At 43.4% G+C, this 16627-nt stretch overlaps 1 protein-coding gene across 15 annotated transcripts in view; it reads right to left on the bottom strand.

The window, feature by feature from the left end:
* DAB2IP (DAB2 interacting protein) overlaps positions 1–16627 on the bottom strand; it is a 354231-nt gene that overhangs the window by 134952 nt on the left and 202652 nt on the right. Inside the window, exon 1 of one of the 15 annotated variants that reach the window (XM_073314883.1) lies at positions 94–131. The exons of the other annotated variants lie outside the window; for them this stretch is intronic. The gene's annotated coding sequence lies outside the window, so the exon portion shown is untranslated. Of the gene's footprint in view, positions 1–93; positions 132–16627 lie in introns of those variants that run through there. 15 annotated transcript variants of the gene reach the window in all.

Genomic DNA, 16627 nt, shown 5'->3' with positions numbered 1-16627 from the left:
GCTCCGGCGCCCGGCAGCTCGCTCAGGGACTGGCTCCCATCCAGGGCGGAGCAACTGCGCTGCAAAGCTGGTTTACATGGCAAAGGAACTCACTGCGAATTAAGCAGAACCTAGCCCATTTCTTCATCGTCCCTGTCTGGTGTGGTTCAGCAAACCGGTGGGTAGGGAGCGACAAGGCCCACGGGTCTGCCTGTGCGCCCAGCCCTATGCACACGCCCGTCCCCCCAGCTAAAGATTGCCTATAAATCCCTTAACTAGACACCCATCCACTGCCAAGTGGAAATCTCCATCGCTGCCCGCGCTAACTGAGGGATGACCAACACTAAAGAGGGATGTGGCTGGGCAGGGAGAATGTGTTCAGGTGAAAGGAATAAATGTTTCCAAACTCTCCCTGAGATAGGGGGGTCTGGGCCTGAAATGTATCATTAAAATGTCAAGCCTGTTTCACACACATTTGCATCTGGAATTACAGCCATGGTCTTTATTAGTTCCTTAAGACAGTTAACCTTTTAAAGCAAAACCATAACAATGCTGTCAGGCGGATTGGTTTTTTTGCCCCCTGCCTTGCTGTTTATAAATCACATTTTAAATTATGGACAGAGAGAGAGAGAGATTCCAGCTACAAAGCATTAAGCATGAACTAAAGGGCATCACAAAATGCCTCCCCCCAAACCCAAGAGTCTCATCCCCTGTTGAGAGGGGAAGGATGGACTTATGGGTAAGGCACAGGCTTGGGGCTCTAGGTCCAATTCCCTACTCTACAGCAGACTCCCCATGACTATTAATTTCTCTGAGCCTCAGTGTAATGAGCGCTACTACCTCCTTGCTCTCAGCTCTGTCTGATCAGAGCACACTGTGGAGGTAGGGACTGAGTATTTCCATAGCACGGGTGCACTGCAGCCCCTAGGCACTACTGCAATACAAATGAAAAACAATAACCAATGTTGGTGCCTAAGGCTCGGCAACCAGAGATATTAGCAGAGAGCAGCTTGAAACTCCACTTCCATTTCCTGCCTCAGCTTCTCCAACTCTAGCATGGGAATTTGGTAAGGAAAAATAAGTGCTAAGGAGATTCATTACTCAGTTCTTGTGAAGGGGTATGTAGTGGTAGCAGTAATTTCCCTCCTCTACGGAAACTCCACTGAAGCCTAATGTGGTAATAAATCGTGGTTTTTGATAGCAAGACAGGGCCCTCATATCCATCATAGGAAATTAATAGGCAGCAGATTTAAAACGAACAAAAAGAAGTATTTTTCACACAACACACAGTCAACCAGTGGAACTCCTTGCCAGAGGATGTTGTGAAGGCCAAGACTATAACAGAGTTAAAAAAAGAACTAGATAAGATCATGGAGGATAGATCCATCAATGGCTATTAGCCAGGGTGGACAGAGATGATGTCCCTAGCCTCTGTTTGCCAGAAGCTGGGAATGGGAAGGGGATGGATCACTGGATGATTCCCTGTTCTGTTCATTCCCTCGGAGGCACCTGGCACTGGCCACTGTTGGCAGACAGGATACTGGGTGAGATGGATCTTTGGTCTGACCCAGTAGGGCCGTGCTTCTATTTTAATTTTCTAGTATGATACAATGACCTGATAGGCAGCCTCAGCTCAGCAGATTTTAGTTCCCCTTTATCAATTTGGAAATTCCAGCCAGTGACAAAAACACAAGTGAAAACATGACTAGTTTGGTTGATGTCCTACAATGCCAAAGCAGTAATTTTCATACTTCTCATCTGGAGTGTTTATGATCATTGCCTTGATGTTGACCTTGCATAAATGATGCTGTGGCCAAAAGAGCTAATGAGACCCAAGATGCATAACTGGGAATCTCAAATAGGAGAAGAGAGGTTATTTTACCTCTCTGTCTGGCACTAGTGTGACTGCAGCTGGAATCCTGTTTCCAGTTCTGGTGACCACAGTTCAAGGAGGACATTGATAAATCGGAGGTGGTTTAGAGAAGAGCCATGAGAATGATTAATGGATCAGAAAACATGCCTTTGGGGCGATCATTATAACAGTTCAATCTATTTAGCTTAGCAAAGAGAAAGTTGGGGGCGTGATTTGATCACAGCCTATAAATGCCGATATGGGGAACAACTATTTAATAATGGGCTCTTCAATCTAGCAGGGACAGGTATAACAATCGAAAGACGGGAAGTTGAAGCTAGACAAATTCAGACTGGAAATAAGGTGTAAATATTTAATGGTGAGTAATTGGAACAATTTACCATTTTTTAAATCAAGATGATGTTTTTCTAAAAGCTCTGCTCTAGGAATTATTGTGGGAGGTTCTCTGGCTTGTGTTATACAGGTGGTCAGATTACATGATCACAGTAGTCCCTTCTGGCCTTAGACTATGAATACTTAGACTTGTCTACTTTGGTTGCTTGCATCGTGCACAGGGAAGGGAAGCACAGAGTTCTTGCTACAAAAATCAGGATGCATCCTGGCACAAGGAAAAGAACACTAAGCAGATCCACTGTGTTTCTGAAAACTCCTATTTTGGGGGGGAAGTAGTTGGAAGGAGTAGGACAGAACAGCAGCAATGTTTTCTATTGCAACCCCATACAATGTCTTGATCTTATTCCAGCAGCCTGGCTAATACTAGTGAATGACCACATGTGCTCCACGGTCACTCCAATTTAAACATGGTAGCCTTCTAATGTATGGAGTGCAATTCACAGAGCTTGCTCTGTAGTCACATTGGTGTGCAGGCCTTCACATCCTAACCATGTTTACCTTGAGTTCAGCTTCTCTTGTACCAGAGGCCTGGCATGTTGTAAGCTGATAGACAAGAAATCAAAATGGCTGTGTGCAATACCCACAACGAGGTGACTTAGGACAGCAAGAGATCAACTGAAAAGGAAACAACATTCCTGAGGATCCATTTACAGTAGGACTGGACAGGAGGACATTAAGTGGGAAAAGGGTATTAGGCTCATACTGCTATGTAGGTGTTTACAGGCCAGAGCCCATGCTTATTGAACTCAATGGCAAAATTCCCATTGACTTCAGTGAGGGCTGGATTAGGCCCTTTGTCAGCCATTCATTGTTGTTAATGTGGACTGGCATATATCTGGAGTGCTACCAACATGGCATTTGCTGTGGAGAGGGAAGTAACAATTTCCTTTTAGCCGGAAGAGCAGGAAAACTTCCTGGAGCCATAAAGAACAGGTATAAATTATAATTATTTGACTCAGGGGCAGCATGTACAAAAAGATAGCTACTGTTCCCGGTACAAACACATGCAAAGGGCATAATTTGAAGCTTTTCAGGTGCCTTAAAAATGTAGGGAAGGCACAATATCCATGATTCCCGAAGGTCTTTCAGGGAAACGTTCATAGACATATTCCCACAGTTATTCCTGATCGCTCATATGACTCATCAAACTTCTGCCTGCTAGTGAAGTACCAGTTCAATACAGAACATATTCCTCCTGAGTCTGACCACAGGGCACATGATCTTACAAAGCCAGAAACTTCCTTCCTGCACCCAGGTGTGTCTTGAATCAACTGACTAAATAGTGGCATTTTCTTCACGAGACTGTATTCCAGTTCATAGACTTTAAGATCAGGCCACAGAACCTCTTAAATAACTAACTTTTAAATAACTCAGCTCCAGCCCTGCTATTTATCCCTCTGATGAATTTATAGAGAGCAATTATATCTCCCCTCAGCCTTTGTTTGATTAGGCTAAACAAGCCAAGTTCCATGAGTTCAAAGCTTCTGCTTTACCATCTATTTAACAGTCTCTGGTAGTAACTGGATTATCGTATGTTCTTCAAGTCACCTGCACATGATTCCACCATAGAATCACAGAATATCAGGGTTGGAAGGTACCACAGGAGGTCATCTAGTCCAACGCCCTGCTCAAAGCAGGACCAATCCCCAATTTTTGCCACAGATCCCTAAATGGCTCCCTCAAGGATTGAACTCACAACGCTGGGTTTAGCAGGCCAATGCTCAAACCACTGAGCTCTCCCTCCCCCCCCATCAGCTTTTCAATGTTCTTGGGCTCAACAGGGGTTAGGCAGCTCCACTCTTCAGTAGTGTTCCTGGGTCTAACAGGCCAAGAGAATCGAAGACATTTTCTATACTACTGTATTTCTCAGAAAGTTCTCCTTACTTGAACGGTATCTGTCCCTAAACTCTTAGGAATCATTCATGTACTTCTCAGTCTTGAGGATTCCACCCTCTTCCCCCTGCTAATCACTTTATACCCTACATCTCCAAGATTCTGTGCTAGAGACAACTGGATGGAACTCCCTTTGGAGCCTATCAGCTTGGTTTCCTTTCTATCCAGAAAGGGTCATTTCTGAGCCACATGAGGAAATGTCTACACAGCATTTCGGAGTGAGCCTCCCAGTTCAGGTCAACAGACTTGGGCTCACACTAGTGCTCTAAAAACAGCTGTAAAGACAGTACTTTGAAGTTGCAGCTTGGGCCGGAGCTCAGGCTGGAGGGTGGACTTCAGAGCCTGAGCTGCAATTTCAATGTGCTGTCTATACACCTATTTTTAGAGAGCTGCATGAGCCTTGCTAACGCAAGCGTGTACTCGGGCTGGGAGGCTTGCTGCCCTGGGCTCCAAAATATTGTGTAGACATTGGGTACTCTCTCTGCCCCTCCTAAAATACAGATCAACATCAGAGCAGACAGAGAGAAATGGGGGGTAATATATGCTGTAAAATACCCTAATTAACACATTGGCAATGGATAATGAAGGCATATGGTAACTAAGCAAGCATTTGGGAGTTGCAGTTACCAAATTCAGCCTCTAGCACCAGAGATAAAAGCACATAGCAAATTTGAGAATTCCACTGGGAACAATCATCATAGATTGACTTCTCCTGTTCTACTATGGTCCTCTCTGCTTCCATCCTTGAGCCTCTTCTCTTAAGTGTTCAGTTTGTGTCTATTCTGGATAGACCATGAACTCATTGTACAGTGCTTAGCACAATCCCATTGTGGCCTCAAGCTGCTCACTCAATACAAATATTTAATAATAAAGAAACAGTGTGCCTTGTTAATCACTATGTGCACTGATGCGGTCATAAAAATGGGTAATAATGAACCACATTCTACTCTGCTGCACTGGTATAAATCTGGCATAATTCCACTGATTTACTCCATATTTACACTGTAATAGAGCAGAAACTGCCCCATCACCAGGTACTCCCTGGTTTTGGAACCAACTGAAGGTCCATAAGAGGCTGGGAGAATGTATCCATATGCACACTTATCTCTTCATTTCAAATAGTTCATTACTCTTTACTTAGAGGGAACAGTTAATTTACAGTAAGTCAGTGTCAAGATGGCTGTTTAAAGTCCTTTTGAGGATTGCCTTGGGAGGGGATTTTGTCCTGGCTCTCTGGTGCCACTACTGATTCAGCTGAGCCTCTTCTTACTTTTAAGGCACTCAGCAGCAGAGCATCATTGAATTAGAAACAGACAAGACCTACTCAGTTCTATTCAGTGCATCCCCCCACTGATGAAGGATTGTCCCCTCTGGTGTATTCTCTGGGGATTTTTTAAGAGATGGAAAAGAACTCTCAGATCAGTTAGCCCTGGAGAACGATGCAGGCTGTCCTAACAAGTCATCAACAGATCTGATCTGGGCCTATGACCCTCCCTAACAGGTCTGCGGATCAGACCAGTCCCCAGAAACTCCTCAACTGACTATCTGGATTTATAATCCACAGAGTAGAATTAAACTAGAACAAAACACATGCCAGCATATGATCTTATTAGGTCTTGGTTTTACCTTTTCTTTGAAGGACCTTGGTTCAGAGCACATCACCCCTGGTAATGGTTATCCCTGTCTTGTAGCAGGGACAGTATCCGTTTAATGTTTTGGAAAGCGGTTACTTGAAAACACTGATGCCTAGCAATCAACAATGCCTGACACACTAGTGATGTAAATTTGGAAGGTGCTTGAAAAGAGCGTTTACGAGAAGTACACTCTGTTAAAAGTCTGGCTTCATAGCAGATAACAAGGCTAAGACAATGACAGATTTAATTCCCCAAGTAGTCAGAACCAGGCTCCTTCCATTTCTTGCTTCCGCACGTTTATCCAGAGAGCAGGCACCAATCTGCAATTAATTGGCAGTTTGCAAAAGCATATTGCCTCAAGATAAACAGAGTGGGTGACTGTGTCACATGTAAAATGGCTGAGCGCTGCAGAGGTAGAATGGTGACCCAATTCAAAAAAAAATTATATATATATATTTTTTTTTCTTGAAAAATAATTGAATTTAAATTAATACATTTTGCATGATCCCTCTGGCCTTTAAACATTTTGTGTGTGTAAGCCATTCCGGGTCTCCACGCCCTCCCCAAAGAAGTAGTTTAGTAAACTAAGAGTTTATTGAAAATTTTACTGCTGATGCCAGTGGAGTGTTTCATTGAGCGGAAGTTTTTCACATGGCAGCAGACAAAATAGAGCATTATAATATGGTGCTAATGGCCTTTGCCATTTACAGAGAGTGTTTTGCAAACAGGAAAAAAACCAAGGTGCTATGCCAGAGGATTTCACTCTAGCTGGGACCCATGTAATACCCAAAAGGAACAAAACAGCAGCGGGGAGGAATGGAGACAGCACTGGGGAGAAGATCAGAGTTTGGGGACTTCAGGCAAGAAATGGATATTAAGGATGGATTTGAAGGAAGAGAAGGGGAATGACCAGCATTTGCAAAATGGGAGGGTATTGCATTGTAGTGGACAGGAAGAGGCCCAGGCTGTTCCAGCTTCCAAGCACAGGGGGCACCATGAAAGCAGGCACAAAGGGGGCATGAAGCTGAGAATGAAAGAAGGACACAAAGGAAGCAATTAAGAGAGACAACTGAATGGGAATGGTCCTAGGGGACTAGAGAGGAAAAAGGGGGACGTGAGAACAGACATGCAGATTGGGGCCTTGGAGAGAAGTAAAAAGAGAGTTTGAACTTGACACTGAATCAGTTATGTAGCTTGAGAAAGGATGAAAGGGGGGACATATGTGACGTGTTAAGAACAGCAGCAACACACTTGGCAGCAGAGTGGTCAGTTTCACGGGAAGTTTATAGTCTGCGGGCCACGTTGCACTGTGTGTGGGGGATTCCAGAGTAATTCTGCACAGCCAGAATCCAGCCTTGTTTCATTTTCTGGATTCCAGGCCCCAACCTAATGCAGATGGTTTTGGCTTCCCAGAACTGCATGGGGAGGACGCCAGTGAGCTTTTAAAATCTTTTTTCAGTTAGACCAAATTTCAGTCCCTAAAACTGGGTAGCCAAATGTGACAATTACCACCTAAATAAATGGTGTGATATTCAGAGGTGCAGAGCACCCATAACTCCATTTGATTTCAATAGACTCAGCACACTTGAAAAGCAGGCCACTTAAATAAGTGGCTAAATTTGGATTAAGGTGCCTAACTCTAAGCATCAAAGCTTGGAAACGATGGCCTTAAGTTTTGAAAACTCAAGAAAACATTTCTACTCACATCAGAGTTTGCAGCCCCCGCTTACTACTATTTGCACAAAGCTTACATTTGAGAACTAAATCTAAGCTGTCAGCGCTCCTGGTTTCCAGAATAAGGTCCCTGTTCAGCAAGGCACTTGGGCACATGCTCAGTGCTTTCCTGAACTGGAGCCTGCTAGTTTTCTCCTATCACGGGCAGAGTCTTTGTCTCCAAAGAGAGAGAGGTTCTGATCCCCAGGTGAGCTGCTCAGCAGTGTTGAAGCTTGCTTCTGCTTCTCACAATCGTACCCTAAGGAATATACAGCAGTAGCCTACAGTATTTCATTTTTCAAACCATAATAAGGCCAAAAACACTGGAAGGCTGGCTTCAAATTTTGCTGTACTCAGTATTTTGGAGCACTCTGACATGTGTCCACAGAAGTGTGGGTGAAGAGACAGCAAAGAGGACACAGCAAGGAGTAGTCTGGAGCACAGTCATTTGGCAAGTATGCACAAGAACTGATTTAGGACAGCTCCAGCATCTTCTCACCCTATCTGAAACCAACTACCAATACAAACACCAGCAACAGAAGCTGGCCCTCACCTTCAACAGTTATAGTTTCCCTCAAGTCAAGAAACATTAAAGGGTTAAAGACAGCAAAATGTCCCCAGGTCCCCCAATGCCAGGTGTCCTACTGGGGAGTCTGGTAATAATGATCTACAGAAACTGGACAAACTTGCTCTCTAAGGCTATGGAGTCTACATTACCGCGGTAAGTCGACCTACACTACGCAACTCCAGCTACGTGAATAATGTAGCTGGAATCGACATGCTTTAGTTCGAGTTACCACGGGGTCAACTTATCTTACTCTTCTCATCGGGGGTAGAGTACAGGGGTCGACTGGGGAGTGATTGGCTGTTGATTTGGCGGGTCTTTACTAGACCTGCTAAATCGACCGCCAGTGGATCGATCTCAGGGCTTTGATCCTGGCTGTAGTGTAGACATAGCCTAAGTCAAGGGGAGAATGGCTTTGTTTCAGTCATGGGCCATCTGCGTAGGACTGCTGTGCTTAGAGCTGGTCAAAAGTTTTGAAGGACATATCCTCATTATAAAATGATCTTTTGGGGGTGGGGTGGCGGGAGCGGGGGGAAATCAACATTTTCATTCTCAAAAATCATTTTTTCAATTTTTTAAAATAAAACCCCAAAAACAAAATAAAAAAAAATTCTGTCTTGTTTCTTTTCAGGATCACGTTCGTTTTTCATTTTGCCCTTTTTCTCCCCCTTCTATTCTTCCCTGATTTTTCAGTGGCAAAATGGAAAAAAGAAAATGGGAGGGAAAGAGGCAACAAATGACAAGCAAACATTTTAGATTACAATTTTCACAAAAAGATTCACATGAAAGAAGACGCATTGCTTTTCAAAAACTGATAAGAAATTTTCATTTTTTAAATTTTTGCAAGAAAAAAAAAGTTCCCATTTTCCAAGCAGCTCTAGCTCTCTTGGTTGTGCGACTCTAGCAGGGGGACATGTTTCTATGTTCTACTTCCAGCTGGTTTGGGATTGGTTTCTGGTGAGGATATTTCAGGATTTACAGGGGATGGAAGAGCGAGTCTCTGCTGAGTGTGGCCTAGCAGTGATGCCGCAGGTCAGGGTTGAGGTGCACCAGCAGAGCAAAATGCTTGCCTGTATTGTTCCCAGCTTTAACTGGTGTGATCATGACGCTGAGCAGCTGGCACCAAAGCTGCATGGAAAATCTCCAGTTCAGAGTTTTAAAAAGTGAAAATAAAAAGCAAGCAGCTGGGAAACAATGCAAAAGGCAAGTGGGGCACTTCTCCCATTCCCACCCTACCTACAATCCCTATGTCACAGGACACAGATCTGTCATCCAGTGTACGTAGGGGAGCCCTTGCAGCAGTACATTTTTCTAGGCACAGAAATGTATCTCATTGCTCTTTAAAGAGCAAGCATTGCAATACGAAGGGCCTCCTGCCTACAAGAAAATGAGTATTGGACTCCAAGCTCTTGGGAACAGAGACAGTCTTTGTGTTCCGTGTATGGATAGTGCCGAGCACAATGTGGCCTGACTGGGTCCCCTCATTGCTCCTGCAATTCATATACAGACGAATAATAATTTATAGAAATAAGTGATAATACAGAGAGGTTCATAATTATAATAATGCTCAGTGCTGTAAAACCACCACCTGATTAGCCTGATCAATACTGTTGCAAGTTAAGTATTACTATCCCCATTTGACAGTTGGGGAAACTGAGGCAGGGAGGCTAAATGACCTGCTCAGTGTCACAGAAAATGGATTAGGGAACCAGAATCCCTGGATCCCAGCCCTGTGCTCAGACCTCACCTCCCTCTGAAGGAGAATTAACAGGAAGACAGAGGACAGTGGAGTCCTTGTCAGTCACCCTGAAGAATGCAATGGAAACACAGATTTGCTTTTTAAAGGGAAACCTATTTTGTGGCCTGATCACAAAACTGTCAGAGGGAAGCTGTTAAGCCATGTTGGACTCGAAACTAAAAATGAGCCATCAACCAGGGCTGTAGATATGCCAGTCTAGGCTGATCTTAATTCACTAGAATGGACTCTAAATTCAGAAAGGCCACAGGCTATGAAAGGTGCCAATGGAGAGTGGAATGTGGATGACCTCTGACTTCTAAAGACAGTAAGCCACCTTTCCAAGTTAAGGTCACCAGAAAGGCAAGGTGGTGGTAGTGGGGAAGGAGGTCTGGAGGCCTTCTCCACCACATGAGGCTCATGAATGAGCCAGAGGCTTCATCACTCTGCTCACCAGACCGCACAGGAATGACACACAAGAACCATTCACCTGAACAATGATTCAACCTCCTACACTGTTTGCAAATGCAGATCCAATGTGGGCCTGATCCTGCCACGTGCCAAGCACCCTAGACTCCCTCTATCCAGGGTAGTCGAAGATGCCCATCATCTTGCAGCATGGGGCCACAATGAGCAGCAGGTCTAATCCTGCTCCAGAATAAAAATGCCTATTAGACAATGACTTGAGAATTAGGACAGAGATTTGAGGTGAGAACTGTTGTCTGCAAGTCTAAAGGCTAATAAGTGATGGACAGTATTCACTTAGAGCACCTCAGAGAGGGAATCAAATGGCCAATCTGAGAGAACCATAAACATGCAGGTGTTGAAACAGGATGAGCAACATAGAACCTAACTTGCAAGGGAAGTTAACATGGAAAAAATATTTCTCCATCAGTCTGAAGATTCTATACAAATCCTGGAACAACAGGGGCTTCTTGATCTAATACCAAGCAATGAGTTCATGTTTCCAGCGGGTCAGCGTAGAACCAATCAACAGACTTACTAAGGAAAGCCAGAGAAATTAACAGGATGGTAATACAATGAAGCCTCAATAAAGACATTCCCTGGAGACTGAGATGAGGACAAAACTGATGTTCTGAATCCTCTACATACAGGAAAGATCCACAAATCTGATTTATCTGCCAAATAGTTATCAGATTCATGCTTTGAATGCTCTGGTGTACAGTTTGTGCACTACAGATCTGCTATTTTAAGATGATTTGACAAGAGAGATTGGCTATGCATCCCACTTTGGACCTCTAGCGGCATCCTTAGCAGTATTTCCATCTTATGCAGCCACTGCAAGAATAGCAGTACGAGATATGTGTTGTTATCTAAGGTAAACTCAATTCTCAGTGCTGACCATTGGGGCTTGCAGGAGAATTCCAAGCTGGCATTGTTACATAGGGCTGAAGTTATGAAAACTTCTATTGGGAAATGAGTGTCTCTTTCAAGATTTACTGGTCTGATTATGTGGTGGGCTCCCACACTAAGATTAGACAAGACTTTCCCTTCTGGGACTAAGCAAGAAAGCAGAAAAAATTAAGAGGCCATCAATCAATTATTTTACCCTATAATTTATCTTGTATCGCATCATGCAACTCAATGGCCATCATAGTGTATGGATTGGCACCTGGACGTTTAAGGACAGTTTATATGATTGCTTTATATGAAGAATGTGTGGGGGAATAATAGCTATAAATGGAGAGGACTTTCTGCAGCTAACTCAACAACATAAAGTAATTTAATAAAACACCACTCAGCAAAATATTGTGATGGGTGCCCATAGATTCAACTGCTATATAACAAGTGATGGTGATATATCTGCCTCCCTCTAATCACCAACCTTCATTTTAAAAACCAGTCATCCATTTGTCTGTCCACCTGTTTGTCCATCCATCTAGCCAGATCTTTATACCACGCATCACCAGGGTATCTCAGAGTTTCCATTATTTTACAAAATCCCTGAAGAAGAGTAACAGCAGATATGGAAGAGTTCAGTTCATATTCATTCACCCCTCGTATTTATGTGGCTTTAATATTAGTGGGCTCTAAAAGGAATATAGCAATGCCAGTAAAAAGAAAAGGAGTACTTGTGGCACCTTAGAGACTAACCAATTTATTTGAGCGTGAGCTTTCGTGAGCTACAGCTCACTTCATCGGATGCATCCGATGAAGTGAGCTGTAGCTCACGAAAGCTCACGCTCAAATAAATTGGTTAGTCTCTAAGGTGCCACAAGTACTCCTTTGCACAAGATCAAATGCCAGTAAACAAGCTCTTGAAGAGAAGTGATGGGGGAAAAGAATTACAGAATGGATGAATGAGGACAGCAGAGGGGTGTGTGTGTGTGTGTATACACACACACACACACACACACAGAGAACACAGAAATTCAGCAGCACAACCAACATGGATCTAAAGAGGGGCATCTGGGTAGTAACTGGTTATTGAAGTTTGGTAGAAACAGTTCCTGCCACTGTAGATCGCTGCAGGCACTTTTTAAAATATTCCTTTACTTACTGGTAGTAGCTCAGAGCCTGGATTATTCAAAGCATACCCCACTGACAGCATGACTGAAGTAGCAGAGCACACACGAGCAGAGGCAATGGCTGTAGTTTCCCACTCTGCACAGTATATTCTGCTTACTAAGTGCGTCAAGTAGATAATTGTAGTCAATCCTTATGAACCCAGAAAGCACTGCCATGGAGCTACAATACGCCTCGTTAAATAAAGAGCTTTCAGACAAGCTCCCCGTCATCTCTCTCTCTCTTTAGAAAAGAGGGTCTGGTAGACAGGAAGCAGCTTACCCCTGGTGGAAGAGAACACCGTTTACAAGATTGATTGGGTTGATTCTCTGGTGGTCTTGCCCAGTGGCTCAGATTAAATGGCAATTGGGGCCTGACAGAAACTAATGATCAGACACATTATTGGGAAGGATTTCCCCGTTGTAGGTCAGACTGTAGGTGCAACACAATTGATAAGGTCATTGTGGGGAGGTTTTACTCACAGAGGCTCAATAGTCTGAGCCAATATAGCACTAACTTGGCTGTGTTCCTGGGCAATCCCTGAAGCACAGCAAGATTGCTTTCCATGCAGTCCCTCCCGAGGCGGAGCAAATGCTCTTACCTTGGGTGGGGTGGGTGCTGGAAGGCACAACTGTCCCGCATGTTAAGACTCATTCCGTAAAGGCAGAGCTTCATGACTTCAAGGAAAGGACCAGAATTTTAACCACTTCCACAAGTAAAGTCTGATTTTTATGCTGAAAGATGGCAAAGTTTTCCCAACTTGGGAATGGGAAATTCTCATATATTGGGCCCAGGAGACATTGTAGGAGAAATTACACAATTTGTGGAAACAGTTTATCAGGTGGGAGTGGAGAGAGAATGGTTTTGGTAGAAGACTGAAAAAATGTAATGCAAAAAAAGTGGTAGAGATGTGGGAGTTTTGCTTGGGAAAGATGGAGTAAAAACTAAGTACACTGGCCAGCTTTTTCATAGAACTCTGTAGGGACACCCGGGCCAAAGGCTAGGAAATGTTTAAACAGCTACAGCAGGAAACAAACAAGCAAATTCCTAGAAAGACCACCAGGGTGAAATTCACGCCTGTGCAGAGGGCCTACACAAGCCCCATGCACTGCTTATACCCTACTTAAACCCACAACTGACCCTTTAATCTCATCCTCTCACCTCACTGGGCTTAAGCAGGACTTACCGAATGCATGGCCTCGTTCTGGCCCTCCGCACAGCGCAAATTTCACTTCCTCTGAACAAACCCAAGTACAGAACATATAACAAGGCAGGTATACCTGCTCCCAGCAATGCCTTTGAATGTAAAGCCGTTTGAGGGAACATGCCGCTTGCCAGACTTTATATTTCTAATGGGAGCGGACACTGCCAGCGCTGAAACTCAGAGGGGAAGATCTCATCCAACAAGAAGACTAATTTTAAAAAAGTGTAACTGGCACCAGTAAACAAAGTAAAAAACAAAACAAAACAAAAAAAACAAACCCAAACACAACCCTTCATCCCAAAAATAGAACAAAAAAGCCTCCTACTTTTAAACAAGTCAGAATTAATTAAAAGAAGCAAAGCAAGTTTCTGAAAGTCAAATGGTTTATATATGTATACATACACACACTGAGGAATCCAAGGTTTCACACTCCATTTGAAATATTAAAAGTCTGCAAATGTTTCTAAGTGCATGAGAAGTTAGATACAGGAGACCAGCATTTCATGGGAGAAAACAAGGAGGAGCATATATAGGTTGGTAATAGCCCAAGGGCTTTGCTGGTACCATGTATAGTAACGTGAATCCCTCCCTCTCCACAGATGACACTTTTATCCCAACTCCCTTCACTCCCTGATGTTCATGGCCTTTGTTTATATCCATTATGACTTGCCTTCTGCATAATGCACCTCTACATGGAGAGAGGTCCCTCCTTTGCGCTGCAGAGACAACTGCCATTTTGTGTTCTGATGCAGACTGCTCGAGGAGATGTACACAACAGGCGAAATTCTGGCCCACTGACGCCAATAATAACGTCCGCCCCCAGGTGTCACCCATCTTCCCACAAGGAGACTTCGCTATCGTCTCTTGGAGTACGTCTACACCGCAAAAATCTTTCGGCAGTGTGTAGAGTACATGCACTGCACACCTCCCTATTATGGGTATAAATACCAGTGTAGACAGTGAGGCACTCCTTAGGTGAGCAAAGTATAGACATGCCAGAACCTTAGGTTATGTACACCCTACACGGCTCTCTACATGCCCAAGCAGTGCCTCCTCCATCCACACGGCTAGTTTTAGCAGTGTCATGTCCAGCTGCCTCCCCCCTACAGAGCATTTCACTGACACATATAGCTATTCATCTGGGTGTGGACGCAGCCTGCCTGTCACTGCCACATGCAGCTGTCATGTCATGTACGGACTGGTGGCAGAACTTGTGATGAACACAACTGGTGTGTATAAGCAAGATCCTTTAATGCTTTAAAAACCAACAAGGAGTCCGGTGTCACCTTAATGACTAACAGATTTATTTGGGTATAAGCTTTCATGGGTAAAAAAAACCCACTTCTTCGGATGCATCTTTAGTCTTTAAGGTGCCACCCGACTCCTCATTGTTTTTGTGGATACAGACGAACACGGCTACCCCTTTAATGCTTTAAGGTATTTTAACACAGTGCCACATAGAGGCTGAACAGTATAATACAACTTAGCATTCCATTACATCTCCCCTGCTTTAAGTTCTACATTCCGACCATTTACAATGTTTAATGTACCACAGTGTCTTTGAAGTTCAGGGTGTATCAGCCTGGTAAGTGTGTCTGAATTATACTGGTTTCCTAATTACACAACCTGAAAGCTTAACAACTTGGTCATCTGGTTGTCCATTAGTTGGAACAACTGGCTGTAGCTGGGCCAGAATCCTTGAGTCTTCTTCCGCATCCACCATCTCTAGAGTGTGCTCTGGGAGGAACAAACTGTAGACATTGACGGTTTCTGTTGAATTCTCCACTGTCAGTCTAGATCACATATGATCTCAGTACTGAATTCCTTTTCTTGACAACAGCTGGAGTAGTCCATCCCTTTTCTCCATCAAATTTGACACAAGCATAGTCACCAGGTTCTAGACTCGGCAGTTTTCTGAGCGATGTCTGTTGTAAAAGTGTTTATGAGCTCATTTAAGGCTTTACCTGATTGGGCTACTCTCTTCGTGTCTGGCCACTTTGGAGATAGGTTCTTTTCCAAAGTTGGAACAGGAGTTATGAGTTGTCTTCCCATCAGGAGTTGTGTTGGACCATATCCAGGAGCTGCTATAGGTTTTGATCTGTAACTCAGAAACAGGAATGTATCTGCCTGCTGTGGGATTTCCTTGGTTTTCCGTACAGCTCTCAGCCTCTCCATTCACTTGTGGGTAACGGGGGCAGTCAGTAATGTGATCAAAATAATATTTTGTTCAGAAATGACAAATTCTGTTGTAGTGAATTGTGGTCCATTGTCCATCACTAGATTATATCTTTATATTTATATCTTTAAATAAGTACATTATTTCTATATATCAGGAAAAAAGTCCACAATGACCAGGTAATGATGTCCTCTGAATTCACATAAATCCACAGTTAATCTATTCTAAGATCTTTCTTGTAGAAGTGTTGTTACTAAAGTTTCTTTGTGTTGTGTTGGTTTGTTAATTCTGCAATGTTCACATGCAGATACATTATACTTTGTGTCCTTGCTGATGCCAAGCCACCATTGGCCTGTTCATGGAATTTAGTCAATGCTTGAGATCCTTCATGGATGAGCTTTAGTCTTGCATCCACACTGACCATTGTGGGTTTATTCACATTGTAGAATTTGAGCTGTTAAGATAATTTCTTTTACCCTTTGAAGACAATTTCTTAATATGGCCCCCTAGCCAAGGTGTGTTGGACAGTTCATTTCATGATTTTGTCACTGTAGGAAGATATTGTAGGTACCGACCAAGGTAATTTACCATCCCCAGTATACATCTCAGCTCTGGTACACTAGTTGGTGCATTCAATTGTTCAATTGCTTTTACTTTCTCGGGGCTAGAATTGATTCCATCTTTGTTTAATGTCTGTCCCAAAAACTTGATCTGTGGTAGGTGGAAAACACATTTTTCCTTGTTTAGCTTCAGTCCAGAATGACTGATTAGGCTTAAGTCTTTGTTGAGGGTTTTGCTATGTTCTTCCATTGAAGATGCATATATCAAAATATTGTCCATGAAAACTACAGCTCCATTTGCGTTTGTTAACAGTTTTATCATTTTTCTTTGGAAAATTCAGGTGCACTGGTAATCCCAAAAAGGTAATCTTCAAAA

This window comes from Lepidochelys kempii, chromosome 16, assembly GCF_965140265.1.
Source record: "Lepidochelys kempii isolate rLepKem1 chromosome 16, rLepKem1.hap2, whole genome shotgun sequence".
In the NCBI taxonomy this organism is placed as follows: domain Eukaryota; kingdom Metazoa; phylum Chordata; order Testudines; family Cheloniidae; genus Lepidochelys; species Lepidochelys kempii.
This window is presented reverse-complemented; position numbering and strand designations above follow the sequence as displayed.